This window comes from Plectropomus leopardus, chromosome 4, assembly GCF_026936395.1.
Source record: "Plectropomus leopardus strain MGB_pleo_1.0 chromosome 4, ASM2693639v1, whole genome shotgun sequence".
NCBI classification, from domain to species: domain Eukaryota; kingdom Metazoa; phylum Chordata; class Actinopteri; order Perciformes; family Serranidae; genus Plectropomus; species Plectropomus leopardus.
The window spans coordinates 11,440,917-11,462,268 of NC_142179.1; the positions used below are offsets into that span (position 1 = coordinate 11,440,917).

At 37.5% G+C, this 21,352-nt stretch overlaps 1 pseudogene; it reads right to left on the minus strand.

Annotated features, from left to right (window-relative positions):
* Positions 1–17,036: 17,036 nt before the first annotated feature.
* LOC121944164 (uncharacterized) lies at positions 17,037–19,109 on the minus strand (annotated as a pseudogene).
* Positions 19,110–21,352: the final 2,243 nt, after the last annotated feature.

Below are 21,352 nucleotides of genomic sequence, written 5' to 3' on the forward strand. Positions count from 1 at the left end.
TTTGACATTTTTGCCTTACTATAGCCTTGCCTTTTGGGTCTTTTTTTTTCAACATGCATTATTATGGTGGCTTTGGCCGATTTTGCAACATTCTTTGCTATGGCGTGTTTTGGCACGCTAATTTTTGGTGTTTTGAAAAGTGTTTTCAGCTGTTTTTGGGACATGTCATATTTTGACATTTTTGCCTTACTATTGCCTTGCTTTCGGTCATTTTTGCCAACATGCATTTTTATGGTGTTTTTGGCTTTTTTTGCAACATTCTTTGGTACAGCTTGATTTGGCATGCTAATTTATGCTGTTTTGAAGTGTTTTCAGCTGTTTTTGGGACATGGCATTTTTGACATTTTTGCCTTACTATAGCCTTGCCTTTTGGGTCATTTTTTTTCAACATGCATTATTATGGTGTTTTTGGCCGATTTTGCAACATTCTTTGCTATGGCGTGTTTTGGCATGCTAATTTATGCTGTTTTGAAGTGTTTTCAGCTGTTTTTGGGACATGGCATTTTTTGACATTTTTGCCTTACTATAGCCTTGCCTTTTGGGTCATTTTTTTTCAACATGCATTTTTATGGTGTTTTTGGCCGATTTTGCAACATTCTTTGCTATGGCGTGTTTTGGCATGCTAATTTTTGCTGTTTTGAAGTGTTTTCAGCTGTTTTTGGGACATGTCATATTTTGACATTTTTGCCTTACTATAGCCTTGCCTTTTGGGTCATTTTTTTTCAACATGCATTATTATGGTGTTTTTGGCCGATTTTGCAACATTCTTTGCTATGGCGTGTTTTGGCATGCTAATTTATGCTGTTTTGAAGTGTTTTCAGCTGTTTTTGGGACATGGCATTTTTTGACATTTTGCCTTACTATAGCCTTGCCTTTTGGGTCATTTTTTTCAACATGCATTTTTATGGTGTTTTTGGTCAATTTTGCAACATTCTTTGCTATGGCGTGTTTTGGCACGCTAATTTATGCTGTTTTGAGATGTTTAAAGGTGTTTTTGGGACATGTCATATTTTGACATTTTTGCCTTACTATAGCCTTGCCTTTTGGGTCATTTTTTTTCAACGTGCATTTTTATGGTGTTTTTGGTCGATTTTGCAACATTCTGTGCTATGGCGTGGTTTGGCACGCTAATTTATGCTGTTTTGAGATGTTTAAAGGTGTTTTTGGGACATGTCATATTTTGACATTTTTGCCTTACTATAGCCTTGCCTTTTTGTTCATTTTTTTTCAACATGCATTATTATGGTGTTTTTGGCCGATTTTGCAACATTCTTTGCTATGGCGTGTTTTGGCACGCTAATTTATGCTGTTTTGAAGTGTTTTCAGCTGTTTTTGGGACATGTCATATTTTGACATTTTTGCCTTACTATAGCCTTGCCTTTTGGGTCATTTTTTTTCAACATGCATTATTATGGTGTTTTTGGTCGATTTTGCAACATTCTTTGCTATGGCGTGTTTTGGCATGCTAATTTATGCTGTTTTGAAGTGTTTTCAGCTGTTTTTGGGACATGTCATATTTTGACATTTTTGCCTTACTATAGCCTTGCCTTTTGGGTCATTTTTTTTCAACATGCATTATTATGGTGTTTTTGGTCGATTTTGCAACATTCTTTGCTATGGCGTGTTTTGGCATGCTAATTTATGCTGTTTTGAAGTGTTTTCAGCTGTTTTTGGGACATGGCATTTTTTGACATTTTTGCCTTACTATAGCCTTGCCTTTTTGTTCATTTTTTTTCAACATGCATTTTTATGGTGTTTTTGGCCGATTTTGCAACATTCTTTGCTATGGCGTGTTTTGGCATGCTAATTTATGCTGTTTTGAAGTGTTTTCAGCTGTTTTTGGGACATGGTATTTTTTGACATTTTTGCCTTACTATAGCCTTGCCTTTTTGTTCATTTTTTTTCAACATGCATTTTTATGGTGTTTTTGGCCGATTTTGCAACATTCTTTGCTATGGCGTGTTTTGGCATGCTAATTTATGCTGTTTTGAAGTGTTTTCAGCTGTTTTTGGGACATGGCATTTTTTGACATTTTTGCCTTACTATAGCCTTGCCTTTTGGGTCATTTTTTTTCAACATGCATTTTTATGGTGTTTTTGGTCAATTTTGCAACATTCTTTGCTATGGCGTGTTTTGGCACGTCATTTTGTGCTGTTTTGAGATGTTTAAAGGTGTTTTTGGGATATGTCATATTTTGACATTTTTGCCTTACTATAGCCTTGCCTTTTGGGTCATTTTTTTTCAACATGCATTTTTATGGTGTTTTTGGCCGATTTTGCAACATTCTTTGCTATGGCGTGTTTTGGCACGCTAATTTATGCTGTTTTGAAGTGTTTTCAGCTGTTTTTGGGACATGGCATTTTTTGACATTTTTGCCTTACTATAGCCTTGCCTTTTTGTTCATTTTTTTTCAACATGCATTTTTATGGTGTTTTTGGCCGATTTTGCAACATTCTTTGCTATGGCGTGTTTTGGCACGCTAATTTATGCTGTTTTGAAGTGTTTTCAGCTGTTTTTGGGACATGTCATATTTTGACATTTTTGCCTTACTATAGCCTTGCCTTTTGGGTCATTTTTTTTCAACATGCATTTTTATGGTGTTTTTGGTCGATTTTGCAACATTCTTTGCTATGGCGTGTTTTGGCATGCTAATTTATGCTGTTTTGAAGTGTTTTCAGCTGTTTTTGGGACATGTCATATTTTGACATTTTTGCCTTACTATAGCCTTGCCTTTTTGTTCATTTTTTTTCAACATGCATTATTATGGTGTTTTTGGCCGATTTTGCAACATTCTTTGCTATGGCGTGTTTTGGCACGCTAATTTATGCTGTTTTGAAGTGTTTTCAGCTGTTTTTGGGACATGTCATATTTTGACATTTTTGCCTTACTATAGCCTTGCCTTTTGGGTCATTTTTTTTCAACATGCATTTTTATGGTGTTTTTGGCCGATTTTGCAACATTCTTTGCTATGGCATGTTTTGGCACGCTAATTTTTGCTGTTTTGAAGTGTTTTCAGCTGTTTTTGGGACATGTCATATTTTGACATTTTTGCCTTACTATAGCCTTGCCTTTTGGGTCATTTTTTTTCAACATGCATTATTATGGTGTTTTTGGTCGATTTTGCAACATTCTTTGCTATGGCGTGTTTTGGCATGCTAATTTATGCTGTTTTGAAGTGTTTTCAGCTGTTTTTGGGACATGGCATTTTTTGACATTTTTGCCTTACTATAGCCTTGCCTTTTTGTTCATTTTTTTTCAACATGCATTTTTATGGTGTTTTTGGCCGATTTTGCAACATTCTTTGCTATGGCGTGTTTTGGCACGCTAATTTATGCTGTTTTGAAGTGTTTTCAGCTTTTTTTGGGACATGGTACTTTTTGACATTTTTGCCTTACTATAGCCTTGCCTTTTTGTTCATTTTTTTCAACATGCATTTTTATGGTGTTTTTGGCCGATTTTGCAACATTCTTTGCTATGGCGTGTTTTGGCACGCTAATTTTTGCTGTTTTGAAGTGTTTTCAGCTGTTTTTGGGACATGTCATATTTTGACATTTTTGCCTTACTATAGCCTTGCCTTTTGGGTCATTTTTTTTCAACATGCATTTTTATGGTGTTTTTGGCCGATTTTGCAACATTCTTTGCTATGGCGTGTTTTGGCATGCTAATTTATGCTGTTTTGAAGTGTTTTCAGCTGTTTTTGGGACATGTCATATTTTGACATTTTTGCCTTACTATAGCCTTGCCTTTTTGTTCATTTTTTTTCAACATGCATTATTATGGTGTTTTTGGCCGATTTTGCAACATTCTTTGCTATGGCGTGTTTTGGCATGCTAATTTATGCTGTTTTGAAGTGTTTTCAGCTGTTTTTGGGACATGTCATATTTTGACATTTTTGCCTTACTATAGCCTTGCCTTTTGGGTCATTTTTTTTCAACATGCATTATTATGGTGTTTTTGGCCGATTTTGCAACATTCTTTGCTATGGCATGTTTTGGCACGCTAATTTTTGCTGTTTTGAAGTGTTTTCAGCTGTTTTTGGGACATGTCATATTTTGACATTTTTGCCTTACTATAGCCTTGCCTTTTGGGTCATTTTTTTCAACATGCATTTTTATGGTGTTTTTGGCCGATTTTGCAACATTCTTTGCTATGGCATGTTTTGGCACGCTAATTTATGCTGTTTTGAAGTGTTTTCAGCTGTTTTTGGGACATGGTATTTTTTGACATTTTTGCCTTACTATAGCCTTGCCTTTTTGTTCATTTTTTTTCAACATGCATTTTTATGGTGTTTTTGGCCGATTTTGCAACATTCTTTGCTATGGCGTGTTTTGGCACGCTAATTTATGCTGTTTTGAAGTGTTTTCAGCTGTTTTTGGGACATGGCATTTTTTGACATTTTTGCCTTACTATAGCCTTGCCTTTTGGGTAATTTTTTTCGGCATGCATTATTATGGCGTTTTTGCTCGATTTTGCAACATTCTTTGCTATGGCTTGTTTTGACATGCTAATTTATGCTGTTTTGAAGTGTTTTCAGCTGTTTTTGGGACACAACATATTTTGATAGTTTTCGCCATACTATCAATCAGTGAAACTTTATTTATATAGTACTTTTGATACAAAAAACATTGAAGCATAAAGTGCTTTACAAACAGACAGATCAACTTCAGATAGAAGAAAGATAAAGAAAAATCATAACTGAGGTAACAACAGGCATTCATGACTGAAGAAACACTGAAGGTATAATAGAAGAATAACAACAACAATAAAAAGATAGCACAAAGCTTATAAAAAATGAATAAAAACAATTAATTAAATAGGCAGCACAATGTTGTCGTGGTGAGCACTGGAGGATATAACATGATTTGGTTGGTGGACGGGGGCCCTTCTTTGCGGAGTTTGCGTGTTCTCCCCGAGTCTTCGTTGGTCCTCTCCGGGATCTCCAGCTTCCTCCCGCATTCCAAAGACACGCAGGTCAGGTTGATGGGTGTTTTCAGATGTTTTTAGACATGTCATATTTTGACATTTTTGCCTTACTATAGCCTTGCTTGTTCGGTCATTTTTTTCAAGATGCATTTTTATGGTGTTTTTGGCCGTTTTTGAAAAATTCTTTGTTATGGCGTGTTTTGGCACGCTAATTTATGCTGTTTTGAAGTGTTTTCAGCTGTTTTTGGGACATGGCATTTTTTGACATTTTTGCCTTACTATAGCCTTGCCTTCTGGGTAATTTTTTTCAACATACATTATTATGGTGTTTTTGGCTGATTTTGCAACATTCTTTGCTATGGCTTTTTTTGGCACGCTGATTTATGCTGTTTTGAAGTGTTTTCAGCTGTTTTTGGGACATGTCATATTTTGACATTTTTGCCTTACTATAGCCTTGCCTTTTAGGTCATTTTTTTTCAACATACATTATTATGGTGTTTTTGGCCGATTTTGCAACATTCTTTGCTATGGCGTGTTTTGGCACGCTAATTTATGCTGTTTTGAAGTGTTTTCAGCTTTTTTTGGGACATGTCATATTTTGACATTTTTGCCTTACTATAGCCTTGCCTTTTGGGTCATTTTTTTTCAACATGCATTTCTATGGTGTTTTTGGCCGATTTTGCAACATTCTTTGCTATGGCGTGTTTTGGCATGCTAATTCATGCTGTTTTGAAGTGTTTTCAGCTGTTTTTGGGACATGGCATTTTTTGACATTTTTGCCTTACTATAGCCTTGCCTTTTGGGTCATTTTTTTTCAACATGCATTATTATGGTGTTTTTGGTCGATTTTGCAACATTCTTTGCTATGGCGTGTTTTGGCATGCTAATTTATGCTGTTTTGAAGTGTTTTCAGCTGTTTTTGGGACATGGCATGTTTTGACATTTTGCCTTACTATAGCCTTGCCTTTTGTTCATTTTTTCAACATGCATTATTATGGTGTTTTTGGTCGATTTTGCAACATTCTTTGCTATGGCGTGTTTTGGCATGCTAATTTATGCTGTTTTGAAGTGTTTTCTGCTGTTTTTGGGACATGTCATATTTTGACATTTTTGCCTTATTTGAGCCTTGCCTTTTGGGTCATTTTTTTTCAACATGCATTTTTATGGTGTTTTTGGCCGATTTTGCAACATTCTTTGCTATGGCGTGTTTTGGCATGCTAATTTATGCTGTTTTGAAGTGTTTTCAGCTGTTTTTGGGACATGTCATATTTTGACATTTTTGCCTTACTATAGCCTTGCCTTTTTGGTCATTTTTTTCAACATGCATTTTATGGTGTTTTTTGCTGATTTTGCATCATTCTTTGCTATGGCGTGTTTTGGCACGCTAATTTATGCTGTTTTGAAGTGTTTTCAGCTGTTTTTGGGACATGGTATTTTTTGACATTTTTGCCTTACTATAGCCTTGCCTTTTTGTTCATTTTTTTTCAACATGCATTTTTATGGTGTTTTTGGCCGATTTTGCAACATTCTTTGCTATGGCGTGTTTTGGCATGCTAATTTTTGCTGTTTTGAAGTGTTTTCAGCTGTTTTTGGGACATGGCATTTTTGACATTTTTGCCTTACTATAGCCTTGCCTTTTGTTCATTTTTTTCAACATGCATTTTTATGGTGTTTTTTGGCGATTTTGCAACATTCTTTGCTATGGCGTGTTTTGGCATGCTAATTTATGCTGTTTTGAAGTGTTTTCAGCTGTTTTTGGGACATGGCATATTTTGACATTTTGCCTTACTATAGCCTTGCCTTTTTGTTCATTTTTTTTCAACATGCATTTTTATGGTGTTTTTGGCCGATTTTGCAACATTCTTTGCTATGGCGTGTTTTGGCACGCTAATTTTTGCTGTTTTGAAGTGTTTTCAGCTGTTTTTGGGACATGTCATATTTTGACATTTTGCCTTACTATAGCCTTGCCTTTTTGGGTCATTTTTTCAACATGCATTTTATGGTGTTTTTGGCCGATTTTGCAACATTCTTTGCTATGGCGTGTTTTGGCATGCTAATTTATGCTGTTTTGAAGTGTTTTCAGCTGTTTTTGGGACATGGCATTTTTTGACATTTTTGCCTTACTATAGCCTTGCCTTTTTGTTCATTTTTTTTCAACATGCATTATTATGGTGTTTTTGGTCGATTTTGCAACATTCTTTGCTATGGCGTGTTTTGGCATGCTAATTTATGCTGTTTTGAAGTGTTTTCAGCTGTTTTTGGGACATGGCATTTTTTGACATTTTTGCCTTACTATAGCCTTGCCTTTTGGGTCATTTTTTTTCAACATGCATTATTATGGTGTTTTTGGCCGATTTTGCAACATTCTTTGCTATGGCGTGTTTTGGCATGCTAATTTATGCTGTTTTGAAGTGTTTTCAGCTGTTTTTGGGACATGGCATTTTTTGACATTTTTGCCTTACTATAGCCTTGCCTTTTTGTTCATTTTTTTTCAACATGCATTTTTATGGTGTTTTTGGCCGATTTTGCAACATTCTTTGCTATGGCGTGTTTTGGCATGCTAATTTATGCTGTTTTGAAGTGTTTTCAGCTGTTTTTGGGACATGGTATTTTTGACATTTTGCCTTACTATAGCCTTGCCTTTTTGTTCATTTTTTTTCAACATGCATTTTTATGGTGTTTTTGGCCGATTTTGCAACATTCTTTGCTATGGCGTGTTTTGGCACGCTAATTTTTGCTGTTTTGAAGTGTTTTCAGCTGTTTTTGGGACATGTCATATTTTGACATTTTTGCCTTACTATAGCCTTGCCTTTTGGGTCATTTTTTTCAACATGCATTTTTATGGTGTTTTTGGCCGATTTTGCAACATTCTTTGCTATGGCGTGTTTTGGCACGCTAATTTTTGCTGTTTTGAAGTGTTTTCAGCTGTTTTTGGGACATGGCATTTTTTGACATTTTTGCCTTACTATAGCCTTGCCTTTTTGTTCATTTTTTTTCAACATGCATTTTTATGGTGTTTTTGGCCGATTTTGCAACATTCTTTGCTATGGCGTGTTTTGGCATGCTAATTTATGCTGTTTTGAAGTGTTTTCAGCTGTTTTTGGGACATGTCATTTTTTGACATTTTTGCCTTACTATAGCCTTGCCTTTTTGTTCATTTTTTTTCAACATGCATTTTTATGGTGTTTTTGGCGATTTTGCAACATTCTTTGCTATGGCGTGTTTTGGCATGCTGATTTATGCTGTTTTGAAGTGTTTTCAGCTGTTTTTGGGACATGTCATATTTTGACATTTTTGCCTTACTATAGCCTTGCCTTTTGGGTCATTTTTTTTCAACATGCATTATTATGGTGTTTTTGGCCGATTTTGCAACATTCTTTGCTATGGCGTGTTTTGGCATGCTAATTTATGCTGTTTTGAAGTGTTTTCAGCTGTTTTTGGGACATGTCATATTTTGACATTTTTGCCTTACTATAGCCTTGCCTTTTTGTTCATTTTTTTTCAACATGCATTTTTATGGTGTTTTTGGCCGATTTTGCAACATTCTTTGCTATGGCGTGTTTTGGCATGCTAATTTATGCTGTTTTGAAGTGTTTTCAGCTGTTTTTGGGACATGTCATATTTTGACATTTTTGCCTTACTATAGCCTTGCCTTTTTGTTCATTTTTTTTCAACATGCATTATTATGGTGTTTTTGGCCGATTTTGCAACATTCTTTGCTATGGCGTGTTTTGGCATGCTAATTTTTGCTGTTTTGAAGTGTTTTCAGCTGTTTTTGGGACATGTCATATTTTGACATTTTTGCCTTACTATAGCCTTGCCTTTTGGGTCATTTTTTTTCAACATGCATTTTTATGTTGTTTTGGCCGATTTTGCAACATTCTTTGCTATGGCGTGTTTTGTACGCTAATTTATGCTGTTTTGAAGTGTTTTCAGCTGTTTTTGGGACATGTCATATTTTGACATTTTTGCCTTACTATAGCCTTGCCTTTTGGGTCATTTTTTTTCAACATGCATTATTATGGTGTTTTTGGCCGATTTTGCAACATTCTTTGCTATGGCGTGTTTTGGCATGCTAATTTATGCTGTTTTGAAGTGTTTTCAGCTGTTTTTGGGACATGGCATTTTTTGACATTTTTGCCTTACTATAGCCTTGCCTTCTGGGTAATTTTTTTCAACATACATTATTATGGTGTTTTTGGCCGATTTTGCAACATTCTTTGCTATGGCGTGTTTTGGCATGCTAATTTATGCTGTTTTGAAGTGTTTTCAGCTGTTTTTGGGACATGTCATATTTTGACATTTTTGCCTTACTATAGCCTTGCCTTTTGGGTCATTTTTTTTCAACATGCATTATTATGGTGTTTTTGGCCGATTTTGCAACATTCTTTGCTATGGCGTGTTTTGGCATGCTAATTTATGCTGTTTTGAAGTGTTTTCAGCTGTTTTTGGGACATGTCATATTTTGACATTTTGCCTTACTATAGCCTTGCCTTTTGGGTCATTTTTTCAACGTGCATTATTATGGTGTTTTTGGCCGATTTTGCAACATTCTTTGCTATGGCTTGTTTTGGCATGCTAATTTATGCTGTTTTGAAGTGTTTTCAGCTGTTTTTGGGACATGTCATATTTTGACATTTTTGCCTTACTATAGCCTTGCCTTTTGGGTCATTTTTTTTCAACATGCATTATTATGGTGTTTTTGGCCGATTTTGCAACATTCTTTGCTATGGCGTGTTTTGGCATGCTAATTTATGCTGTTTTGAAGTGTTTTCAGCTGTTTTTGGGACATGTCATATTTTGACATTTTTGCCTTACTATAGCCTTGCCTTTTGGGTCATTTTTTCAACATGCATTATTATGGTGTTTTGGCCGATTTTGCAACATTCTTTGCTATGGCTTGTTTTGGCATGCTAATTTATGCTGTTTTGAAGTGTTTTCAGCTGTTTTTGGGACATGTCATATTTTGACATTTTTGCCTTACTATAGCCTTGCCTTTTGGGTCATTTTTTTCAACATGCATTATTGTGGTGTTTTTGGCCGATTTTGCAACATTCTTTGCTATGGCATGTTTTGGCATGCTAATTTATGCTGTTTTGAAGTGTTTTCAGCTGTTTTTGGGACATGTCATATTTTGACATTTTTGCCTTACTATAGCCTTGCCTTTTGGGTCATTTTTTTTCAACATGCATTATTATGGTGTTTTTGGCCGATTTTGCAACATTCTTTGCTATGGCGTGTTTTGGCATGCTAATTTATGCTGTTTTGAAGTGTTTTCAGCTGTTTTTGGGACATGGCATTTTTTGACATTTTTGCCTTACTATAGCCTTGCCTTTCGGGTCATTTTTTTCAACATGCATTATTATGGTGTTTTTGGCCGATTTTGCAATATTCTTTGCTATGGCGTGTTTTGGCATGCTAATTTATGCTGTTTTGAAGTGTTTTCAGCTGTTTTTGGGACATGGCATTTTTGACATTTTGCCTTACTATAGCCTTGCCTTTTGTTCATTTTTTCAACATGCATTATTATGGTGTTTTTGGCCGATTTTGCAACATTCTTTGCTATGGCGTGTTTTGGCATGCTAATTTATGCTGTTTTGAAGTGTTTTCAGCTGTTTTTGGGACATGTCATATTTTGACATTTTGCCTTACTATAGCCTTGCCTTTTGGGTAATTTTTTTCAACATGCATTTTTATGGTGTTTTTGGCCGATTTTGCAACATTCTTTGCTATGGCTTGTTTTGGCATGCTAATTTATGCTGTTTTGAAGTGTTTTCAGCTGTTTTTGGGACATGTCATATTTTGACATTTTTGCCTTACTATAGCCTTGCCTTTTTGTTCATTTTTTTTCAACATGCATTTTTATGGTGTTTTTGGCCGATTTTGCAACATTCTTTGCTATGGCGTGTTTTGGCACGCTAATTTTTGCTGTTTTGAAGTGTTTTCAGCTGTTTTTGGGACATGGCATTTTTTGACATTTTTGCCTTACTATAGCCTTGCCTTTTGGGTCATTTTTTTTCAACATGCATTTTTATGGTGTTTTTGGCTGATTTTGCAACATTCTTTGCTATGGCATGTTTTTGCATGCTAATTTTTGCTGTTTTGAAGTGTTTTCAGCTGTTTTTGAGACATGTCATATTTTGACATTTTTGCCTTACTATAGCCTTGCCTTTTTGTTCATTTTTTCAACATGCATTTTTATGGTGTTTTTGGCCGATTTTGCAACATTCTTTGCTATGGCGTGTTTTGGCATGCTAATTTTTGCTGTTTTGAAGTGTTTTCAGCTGTTTTTGGGACATGGCATATTTTGACATTTTTGCCTTACTATAGCCTTGCCTTTTGGGTCATTTTTTTTCAACATGCATTTTTATGGTGTTTTTGGCCGATTTTGCAACATTCTTTGCTATGGCGTGTTTTGGCATGCTAATTTATGCTGTTTTGAAGTGTTTTCAGCTGTTTTTGGGACATGTCATATTTTGACATTTTTGCCTTACTATAGCCTTGCCTTTTGGGTCATTTTTTTTCAACATGCATTTTTATGGTGTTTTTGGCCGATTTTGCAACATTCTTTGCTATGGCGTGTTTTGGCACGCTAATTCATGCTGTTTTGAAGTGTTTTCAGCTGTTTTTGGGACATGGCATTTTTTGACATTTTTGCCTTACTATAGCCTTGCCTTTTGGGTCATTTTTTTTCAACATGCATTATTATGGTGTTTTTTGGCCGATTTTGCAACATTCTTTGCTATGGCGTGTTTTGGCATGCTAATTTATGCTGTTTTGAAGTGTTTTCAGCTGTTTTTGGGACATGGCATTTTTTGACATTTTTGCCTTACTATAGCCTTGCCTTTTTGTTCATTTTTTTTCAACATGCATTTTTATGGTGTTTTTGGCCGATTTTGCAACATTCTTTGCTATGGCGTGTTTTGGCATGCTAATTTATGCTGTTTTGAAGTGTTTTCAGCTGTTTTTGGGACATGGCATTTTTTGACATTTTTGCCTTACTATAGCCTTGCCTTTTTGTTCATTTTTTTTCAACATGCATTTTTATGGTGTTTTTGGCCGATTTTGCAACATTCTTTGCTATGGCGTGTTTTGGCACGCTAATTTTGCTGTTTTGAAGTGTTTTCAGCTGTTTTTGGGACATGGCATATTTTGACATTTTGCCTTACTATAGCCTTGCCTTTTGTTCATTTTTTTCAACATGCATTTTTATGGTGTTTTTTGGCCGATTTTGCAACATTCTTTGCTATGGCGTGTTTTGTACGCTAATTTTGCTGTTTTGAAGTGTTTTCAGCTGTTTTTGGGACATGTCATATTTTGACATTTTGCCTTACTATAGCCTTGCCTTTTGGGTCATTTTTTCAACATGCATTTTATGGTGTTTTTGGCCGATTTTGCAACATTCTTTGCTATGGCTTGTTTTGGCATGCTAATTTATGCTGTTTTGAAGTGTTTTCAGCTGTTTTTGGGACATGTCATATTTTGACATTTTTGCCTTACTATAGCCTTGCCTTTTGGGTCATTTTTTTTCAACATGCATTATTATGGTGTTTTTGGCCGATTTTGCAACATTCTTTGCTATGGCGTGTTTTGGCATGCTAATTTATGCTGTTTTGAAGTGTTTTCAGCTGTTTTTGGGACATGTCATATTTTGACATTTTTGCCTTACTATAGCCTTGCCTTTTGGGTCATTTTTTCAACATGTACTATTATGGTGTTTTTGGCGATTTTGCAACATTCTTTGCTATGGCGTGTTTTGGCATGCTAATTTATGCTGTTTTGAAGTGTTTTCAGCTGTTTTTGGGACATGTCATATTTTGACATTTTGCCTTACTATAGCCTTGCCTTTTGGGTCATTTTTTCAACATGCATTATTATGGTGTTTTTGGTCGATTTTGCAACATTCTTTGCTATGGCGTGTTTTGGCATGCTAATTCATGCTGTTTTGAAGTGTTTTCAGCTGTTTTTGGGACATGTCATATTTTGACATTTTGCCTTACTATAGCCTTGCCTTTTGGGTCATTTTTTCAACATGCATTTTTATGGTGTTTTTGGCCGATTTTGCAACATTCTTTGCTATGGCGTGTTTTGGCATGCTAATTTATGCTGTTTTGAAGTGTTTTCAGCTGTTTTTGGGACATGTCATATTTTGACATTTTTGCCTTACTATAGCCTTGCCTTTTGGGTCATTTTTTTTCAACATGCATTATTATGGTGTTTTTGGCCGATTTTGCAACATTCTTTGCTATGGCTTGTTTTGGCATGCTAATTTATGCTGTTTTGAAGTGTTTTCAGCTGTTTTTGGGACATGTCATATTTTGACATTTTGCCTTATTATTGCCTTGCCTTTTGGTTCATTTTTTTCAACATGCATTATTGTGGTGTTTTTGGCCGATTTTGCAACATTCTTTGCTATGGCATGTTTTGGCACGCTAATTTATGCTGTTTTGAAGTGTTTTCAGCTGTTTTTGGGACATGTCATATTTTGACATTTTTGCCTTACTATAGCCTTGCCTTTTGGGTCATTTTTTTCAACATGCATTATTATGGTGTTTTTGGCCGATTTTGCAACATTCTTTGCTATGGCGTGTTTTGGCATGCTATTTTATGCTGTTTTGAAGTGTTTTCAGCTGTTTTTGGGACATGTCATATTTTGACATTTTTGCCTTACTATAGCCTTGCCTTTTGGGTCATTTTTTTTCAACATGCATTATTATGGTGTTTTTGGCCGATTTTGCAACATTCTTTGCTATGGCGTGTTTTGGCATGCTAATTTATGCTGTTTTGAAGTGTTTTCAGCTGTTTTTGGGACATGTCATATTTTGACATTTTGCCTTACTATAGCCTTGCCTTTTGTTCATTTTTTCAACATGCATTATTATGGTGTTTTTGGCCGATTTTGCAACATTCTTTGCTATGGCGTGTTTTGGCATGCTAATTTATGCTGTTTTGAAGTGTTTTCAGCTGTTTTTGGGACATGTCATATTTTGACATTTTTGCCTTACTATAGCCTTGCCTTTTGGGTCATTTTTTTTCAACATGCATTATTATGGTGTTTTTGGCCAATTTTGCAACATTCTTTGCTATGGCTTGTTTTGGCATGCTAATTTATGCTGTTTTGAAGTGTTTTCAGCTGTTTTTGGGACATGTCATATTTTGACATTTTTGCCTTACTATAGCCTTGCCTTTTTGTTCATTTTTTTTCAACATGCATTTTTATGGTGTTTTTGGCCGATTTTGCAACATTCTTTGCTATGGCGTGTTTTGTACGCTAATTTTTGCTGTTTTGAAGTGTTTTCAGCTGTTTTTGGGACATGTCATATTTTGACATTTTTGCCTTACTATAGCCTTGCCTTTTGGGTCATTTTTTTTCAACATGCATTATTATGGTGTTTTTGGCCGATTTTGCAACATTCTTTGCTATGGCGTGTTTTGGCATGCTAATTTTTGCTGTTTTGAAGTGTTTTCAGCTGTTTTTGGGACATGTCATATTTTGACATTTTGCCTTACTATAGCCTTGCCTTTTTGGTCATTTTTCCAACATGCATTTTTATGGTGTTTTTGGCCGATTTTGCAACATTCTTTGCTATGGCGTGTTTTGGCACGCTAATTTTTGCTGTTTTGAAGTGTTTTCAGCTGTTTTTGGGACATGTCATATTTTGACATTTTGCCTTACTATGGCCTTGCCTTTTGTGTCATTTTTTTCAACATGCATTTTTATGGTGTTTTTGGCCGATTTTGCAACATTCTTTGCTATGGCGTGTTTTGGCACGCTAATTTTTGCTGTTTTGAAGTGTTTTCAGCTGTTTTTGGGACATGGCATTTTTTGACATTTTTGCCTTACTATAGCCTTGCCTTTTGGGTCATTTTTTTCAACATGCATTTTTATGGTCTTTTTGGTCAATTTTGCAACATTCTTTGCTATGGCTTGTTTTGGCATGCTAATTTTTGCTGTTTTGAAGTGTTTTCAGCTGTTTTTGGGACATGTCATATTTTGACATTTTTGCCTTACTATAGCCTTGCCTTTTGGGTCATTTTTTTTCAACATGCATTATTGTGGTGTTTTTGGTCGATTTTGCAACATTCTTTGCTATGGCGTGTTTTGGCATGCTAATTTATGCTGTTTTGAAGTGTTTTCAGCTGTTTTTGGGACATGTCATTTTTTGACATTTTTGCCTTACTATAGCCTTGCCTTTCGGATCATTTTTTTCAACATGCATTTTTATGGTGTTTTTGGCCGTTTTTGAAAAATTCTTTGCTATGGTGTGTCTTTGCACGTTATTTTGTGCTATTTTGAGATGTTTAAAGGTGTTTTTGGGACATGTCATATTTTGACATTTTTGCCTTACTATAGCCTTGCCTTTTGGGTCATTTTTTTCAACATGCATTATTATGGTGTTTTTGGTCGATTTTGCAACATTCTTTGCTATGGCGTGTTTTGGCACGTCATTTTGTGCTGTTTTGAGATGTTTAAAGGTGTTTTTGGGACATGTCATATTTTGACATTTTTGCCTTACTATAGCCTTGCCTTTTGGGTCATTTTTTTTCAACATGCATTATTATGGTGTTTTTGGCCGATTTTGCAACATTCTTTGCTATGGCTTGTTTTGGCATGCTAATTTATGCTGTTTTGAAGTGTTTTCAGCTGTTTTTGGGACATGTCATATTTTGACATTTTTGCCTTACTATAGCCTTGCCTTTTGGGCCTTTTTTTTTTCAGCATGCATTATTATGGTGTTTTTGGCCGATTTTGCATCATTCTTTGCTATATCTTGTTTTGGCATGCTAATTTATGCTGTTTTGAAGTGTTTTCAGCTGTTTTTGGGACATGTCATTTTTTGACATTTTTGCCTTACTATAGCCTTGCCATTTGGGTCATTTTTTCAACATGCATTTTTATGGTGTTTTTGGACGATTTTGCGACATTCTTTGCTATGCCGTGTTTTGGCACACTAATTTATGCTGTTTTGAAGTGTTTTCAGCTGTTTTTGGGACATTTCATTTTTTGACATTTTTGCCTTACTATAGCCTTGCCATTTGGGTCATTTTTTCAACATGCATTTTTATGGTGTTTTTGGACGATTTTGCGACATTCTTTGCTATGGTGTGTCTTTGCCCGTTATTTTGTGCTATTTTGAGATGTTTAAAGGTGTTTTTGGGACATGTCATATTTTGACATTTTTGCCTTACTATAGCCTTGCCTTTTGGGTCATTTTTTTCAACATGCATTATTATGGTGTTTTTGACCAATTTTGCAACATTCTTTGCTATGGCGTGTTTTGGCATGCTAATTTATGCTGTTTTGAAGTGTTTTCAGCTGTTTTTGGGACATGCCATTTTTTGACATTTTTGCATAGCCTTGCCTTTTTGTTCATTTTTTCAACATGCATTTTTATGGTGTCTTTGGCCGATTTTGCATCATTCTTTGCTATGGCTTGTTTTGGCACGCTAATTTTTGCTGTTTTGAAGTGTTTTCAGCTGTTTTCGGGACATGTCATTTTTTGACATTTTTGCTTTACTATAGCCTTGCCTTTTGGGTCATTTTTTTTCAACATGCATTATTATGGTGTTTTTGGTCAATTTTGCAACATTCTTTGCTACAGCTTGATTTGGCACGCTAATTTATGCTGTTTTGAACTGTTTTCAGCAATTTTTGGGATGTCATTTTTTACATTTTTGCCTTACTATAGCCTTGCTTTTTGGGTCATTTTTGCCAACATGCATTTTGATGATGTTTTTGGCCGTTTTTGAAAAATTATTTGCTATGGCGTGTATTTGCACGTTATTTTGTGCTGTTTTGAGATGTTTAAAGGTCTTTTTGGGACGTCATTTTTTGACATTTTTGCCTTAATATAGCCCTGCCTTTTTGGTCATTTTTTTTCGACATGCTTTATCATGGTGCTTTTGGCCATTTTTGCAACATATTATGTTATGGCATGTTTCTGTTTGCTATTTCATTCTGTTTTGATGTTACTTAAGCCGTTTTTAGGACATGTCATTTTTTGACATTTTTCGCTGTTCTATAGCATTGCTTTTTAGGTAATTTTTTGTCATATGAGTGTTTTTGGACATTTTTGCAACATTCTATGCCATGGTGTGTCTTGGCATGTCATTTTATGCGAATTTCAGCTTTTTGTGGAACGTCATTTTTTGACATTTTTGGCCATACTTTATTATTGTTTTTTATTATATTATAATTTTTTTGATATGTTGTATTATGGTGTTTTTGGCCGTTTTTGCAACATTCTATATTATGCCATATCTTGAAATGCTATACTATGTGGTTCCAATTATAATATGTCAAAATATTGAAAAAAGGTAGAATACAGTATGTCAGTTCTACAAAGCACCTTCTGATGTACAGCCTTGGACACATCTTCAGTGTTGTATCCTAGGGTCATTGTGTGTTTTGGGTCTTACAACAGACACCCTGGTCCAGGCGCCCCGAACAGGGCTCATCAGACTTTGGTTCACTCTTCCTCCACTTAAGACTGCACCTCCTCCTGCACCAGTTTCTGCATCGCTTTTCTGCTGGCAGAACTGTACTCACAGCAATCCCTGCACTGGACACTTTCTAATGTTCGGATCCAGCGTACTACAGGTGTTCCCATGCCCATGCCACAATGAACTCCAGGAATGAGCTGAAAGGAAGTCTAAGCTTGTTGCTGTTCCCGTACAGCCCGATGCTGCTCAGGCTGCGTGACGAGTTCAGCCATCTGCGTAGATAGCTGCTCACTTTGCACTCAAAGCATTCCACCACAGTCATAGGGACTTCGTAGATGAGCAGAGGCCCGAGGATCCTTTGAATCTTCCAAGGAGCCAAGACTTGTTCATTGTTCTCAACAGCCCTCGGGTCAGCACTGGTGGCCTTGGTGGAGTCTGTGTCTTTCAGGCTGGAGCTGAAGACCTTGCCGAGACTTTTCACTGGTTTATCTGTGACTGACGGGATCTGGTCTTCACCAAACCTGAAGCGGAACTTGTCTGTGATCTTCCCTTTCTTCAGAACCAAGGACCTGGACTTTGCGGATATGAGTTACTCTTGCCCCTGGGGGATCCACCTGGCTCCTGGAACAGTTGTTGTCATCACCTCTGGGGTCATCCATGATGGCTCTGATAGGGGGTTGCCTTCCAGATGGTGCCAGTCAGATGTCAACTGGCCCAAGGAGACCCTCAAGCTGACCTTGCTGTAATAGTCCAGGATGAGTTCTTTCACCTCCTTGGGTATCTGATGTCTCTCCAGTGCAACCTCAACCAGCTTGTGGGGTATTGAGCCGTAGGCATTGGTGAGATCCAGCCACAGTGGTGCCAGGTCCCCTCTGCTCTCTCTAGCCTCCCTAATGAGCTGGGTGACTACACCTATGTGCTCAAGGCAACCGGGGACTCCTGGTATGCCTCCCTTCTGCAGTGATGTATCAATGTAATTTTTGCTCAACAGGAAGTTGCTTGGCCACTGTGCTAAAGAAGATCTTGTTCTCTACACTGAGTGAAGAGATGACGGGAAATTGGTTGATATTCTCAGTTTTCTCATCTTTTGGGATGTATGCTCCCTCAGCAAGTCTCCATGACTGGACAATCTTCCCTCTCCTCCAGATCACCTGCAGGGCCCTCCAAAGCCATCAAGGTAGCTTTGGGCAGTTCTTATACACCTGATAGGGCACTCCACTGGGACCCAGTACAGAGCTGGATCTAGCTTTCCTAACCACTTCCTCGACTTAGCTTAGGCAGGACTCCTTTAGGTTGAACTCTGATGTGGGCTCCAGAGGTGTTATTACTGCTACACATGGACTGAGCAGTTAATCTCTATTGGCGTCACTGTAGGTGCACTTTGCAGCATGTAAGGCAACCAGACCTCTTCTGACCAAGGAGTTGCTTGGTCAATTTGAAAGGATTGGCCAGGTACACTGCCCTCTTCCTTGTCATCTCTTTGCGCCTTCTTCTGTGGCACTGCTTCCCACAGGCTTCCCACAGGTTTAAGAGCTCCTTCCTGAGGATTGCTTGAAGATCTGCCAGTCCAGTTCTCTCAACTTCTCCTGCTGACTTGTATAGCCTCTTCAGCAACCTGAGCTCATCCCTGAGGCCCTGGATTATCCTGGCTCTGTGGCTTGGAGCATAGGCCGATGGTGCAGGCTTAGCTGCCTCTGTCCTGAATCCCTCTCCGATGTGATATTCACTATGAGGGCGGTCATAATTTTCAGCCGGTGGTCCACATCCCCGTTAGCTGTCCCTTCCAAGATCCAATCAACATCCTCATTGCACTGCTGCTTCTCAGCTCTTTTTTAGGAATTGGGGACACTGGATCCTTGGTCGGGGCAAGGGGGCACAGCCAAGTGTTGTGGCTGCAGCTTGATGATGTTGGAGGCTCTGTGCACTGCAGCCAGCCGAGGGCTCTCGGGGGCTCTGTGTGTTTCTGAGCACAGAAGCAGCAGGTGGATTGCCAGCAGCAGGTGTTGGCGATACTAGCAGGCTCCTGGCACTGTGGGTTGCCTCCGGGCCTGGCTCCTCCTGTGTCTCACTAGAAGTAACTGTGCACTGTGCCTTAGGTTCCACTAACGAGCATCTCATCCTGCCTTGATGGATCTTTAAACTCTTCTTACAAGTCTTTGCCGCAGATGCACTCTATTATCGATGTCATTAGTCCATTGTCCTGGGTACTTGTCCTTGGGTTCATTTGGTTGAGGTGCTCCCACAGAACCAGTTGTCTTATGGCCTCACAGACCAAGATGATATCAGGTCTCAGTGTGGACTGGGTGATGTGTGGTGGAATTTTCAGTCGCCTCTCCAGGTCAACCATCATCATTTCGTCTCAGACTGCTGAGAACAGACTGACTGGGCCATCCTTCAATCTTTCCTTTGGCTGCTGTCCCTCCCTCACAAAGCAAATGGCCTTGGCTGTAGTAGGGGTGTACCTGCTGTCTTTTATCCCCTTGCTGACTGCATCAGCAATGGACTTGTGGACCAGGTCGTGTCTCCAGCGATACTGTCCCTCGCCCTGCGCCTTGGGGCAGCTGCTCAGGATGTGTTCAAGGGTCCCTGTTTTGGAACACAGGGTGCATGTGGGTGTTTCTGTTTTTTTCCCCATGTGAACAGGTCTGATGGGCTGGGAAGGACATTGTAAACCCTCTGGATCAGGAACTTGATCCTCTGGAGGTTCCACTTCCACGTCCTTCCAGTTGACTCTGCGCTCCATTGCCTGTTCCCACTTCATCCAGGCACCCTGTTGCCGCATGGCCACTGCACTGCTGGTTTGCTCTTCCTCCACTGAAGTTCGCACCTCCTCCTGCACCAGTTTCTGCCTCTCCTTACTGCTGGCAGAACTGTAACACAATGTTGTTAGGCTCAACAAATACTATAGTACAGCATTTTGGAAACTTGAAAAAAGTAATTGTGTAGTATGTCCGTAACTGTTAAAAAAAAAAAAAGTTTGATGAAAAAAAATGTATAGTATACAATCAAAAAAACTTTTAAAAAGAAGTATAGCTTTAATTGAAAATGTTTGTCTAAAATGTCATAAGTAGAAAAAATATTCTTAGTATAGCATGTGCTCTTAGAACAGTATGTTAAAAGAACTGATAAAATAGTCAAAAAATTTGTTAAGAGATCATAGTATTGTATTTAAAAAATTAAAAATCAGTGTAGTATGTCAAAAGATAATACTCCTGAAATACTATGTCAAAAAAACGGTTTAAAAGTCTTGTGTAATTCTCTACCAACACTAGAAAAAAAATGTTTTTTATGGCTATTAAACTACTAGAACTGTACATAGTATTGAACACTTTAAGCCAATGTTTACGTCCTGAGTGGTCAGAGCAGTTGTATCACCAACGTTTGCATTACAATGATGATTTTGAACAATGCCACTGTGCAGCCTTTCTCACTTCACATACATTATTGTGCTTATAGGCCAAGACGGGCGGAATGCTTTCAACTTTTATGATACAAAGTTGTGCCAAGAACGTTTTTCCCCACTGCTTCTTTCCGAGGGGATTTCAAAGGGAAAAGCAACACATGCTGTCATTCATGTCCTGCTGTTCAGATGGACCATTACACTCATATCAGATCGGCGCTTTTCATGTGCCGAGTGACAGAGCAAAATAAATAGCGAGCGCAAGGCTGTGAAAGATTTGCAATGCAGTGCGTTAATTAACGAATGGCTATACCAATTAGGCGCCCATGATTGGTGTGTGAATATCAGTGCAGTCACGCAGTTTGGGACTCGGCGCAGAGTAACACCACTGTTTACTGAACACAAAGACCATAAACAAGAGCTGGCAGCAAGTGCACTGCCAAGTGTGAATAGCAGAGCATTTCAAAGAATTTATGGCTTTTCCAAACATCTCTATAGAGAGAAGAACATAGTTAACCACATTTATTTGCTTATTGACAAATGTTGTCTTTGGGCAGAAAAAAACATTAAAAGGTTCTTTTTTTA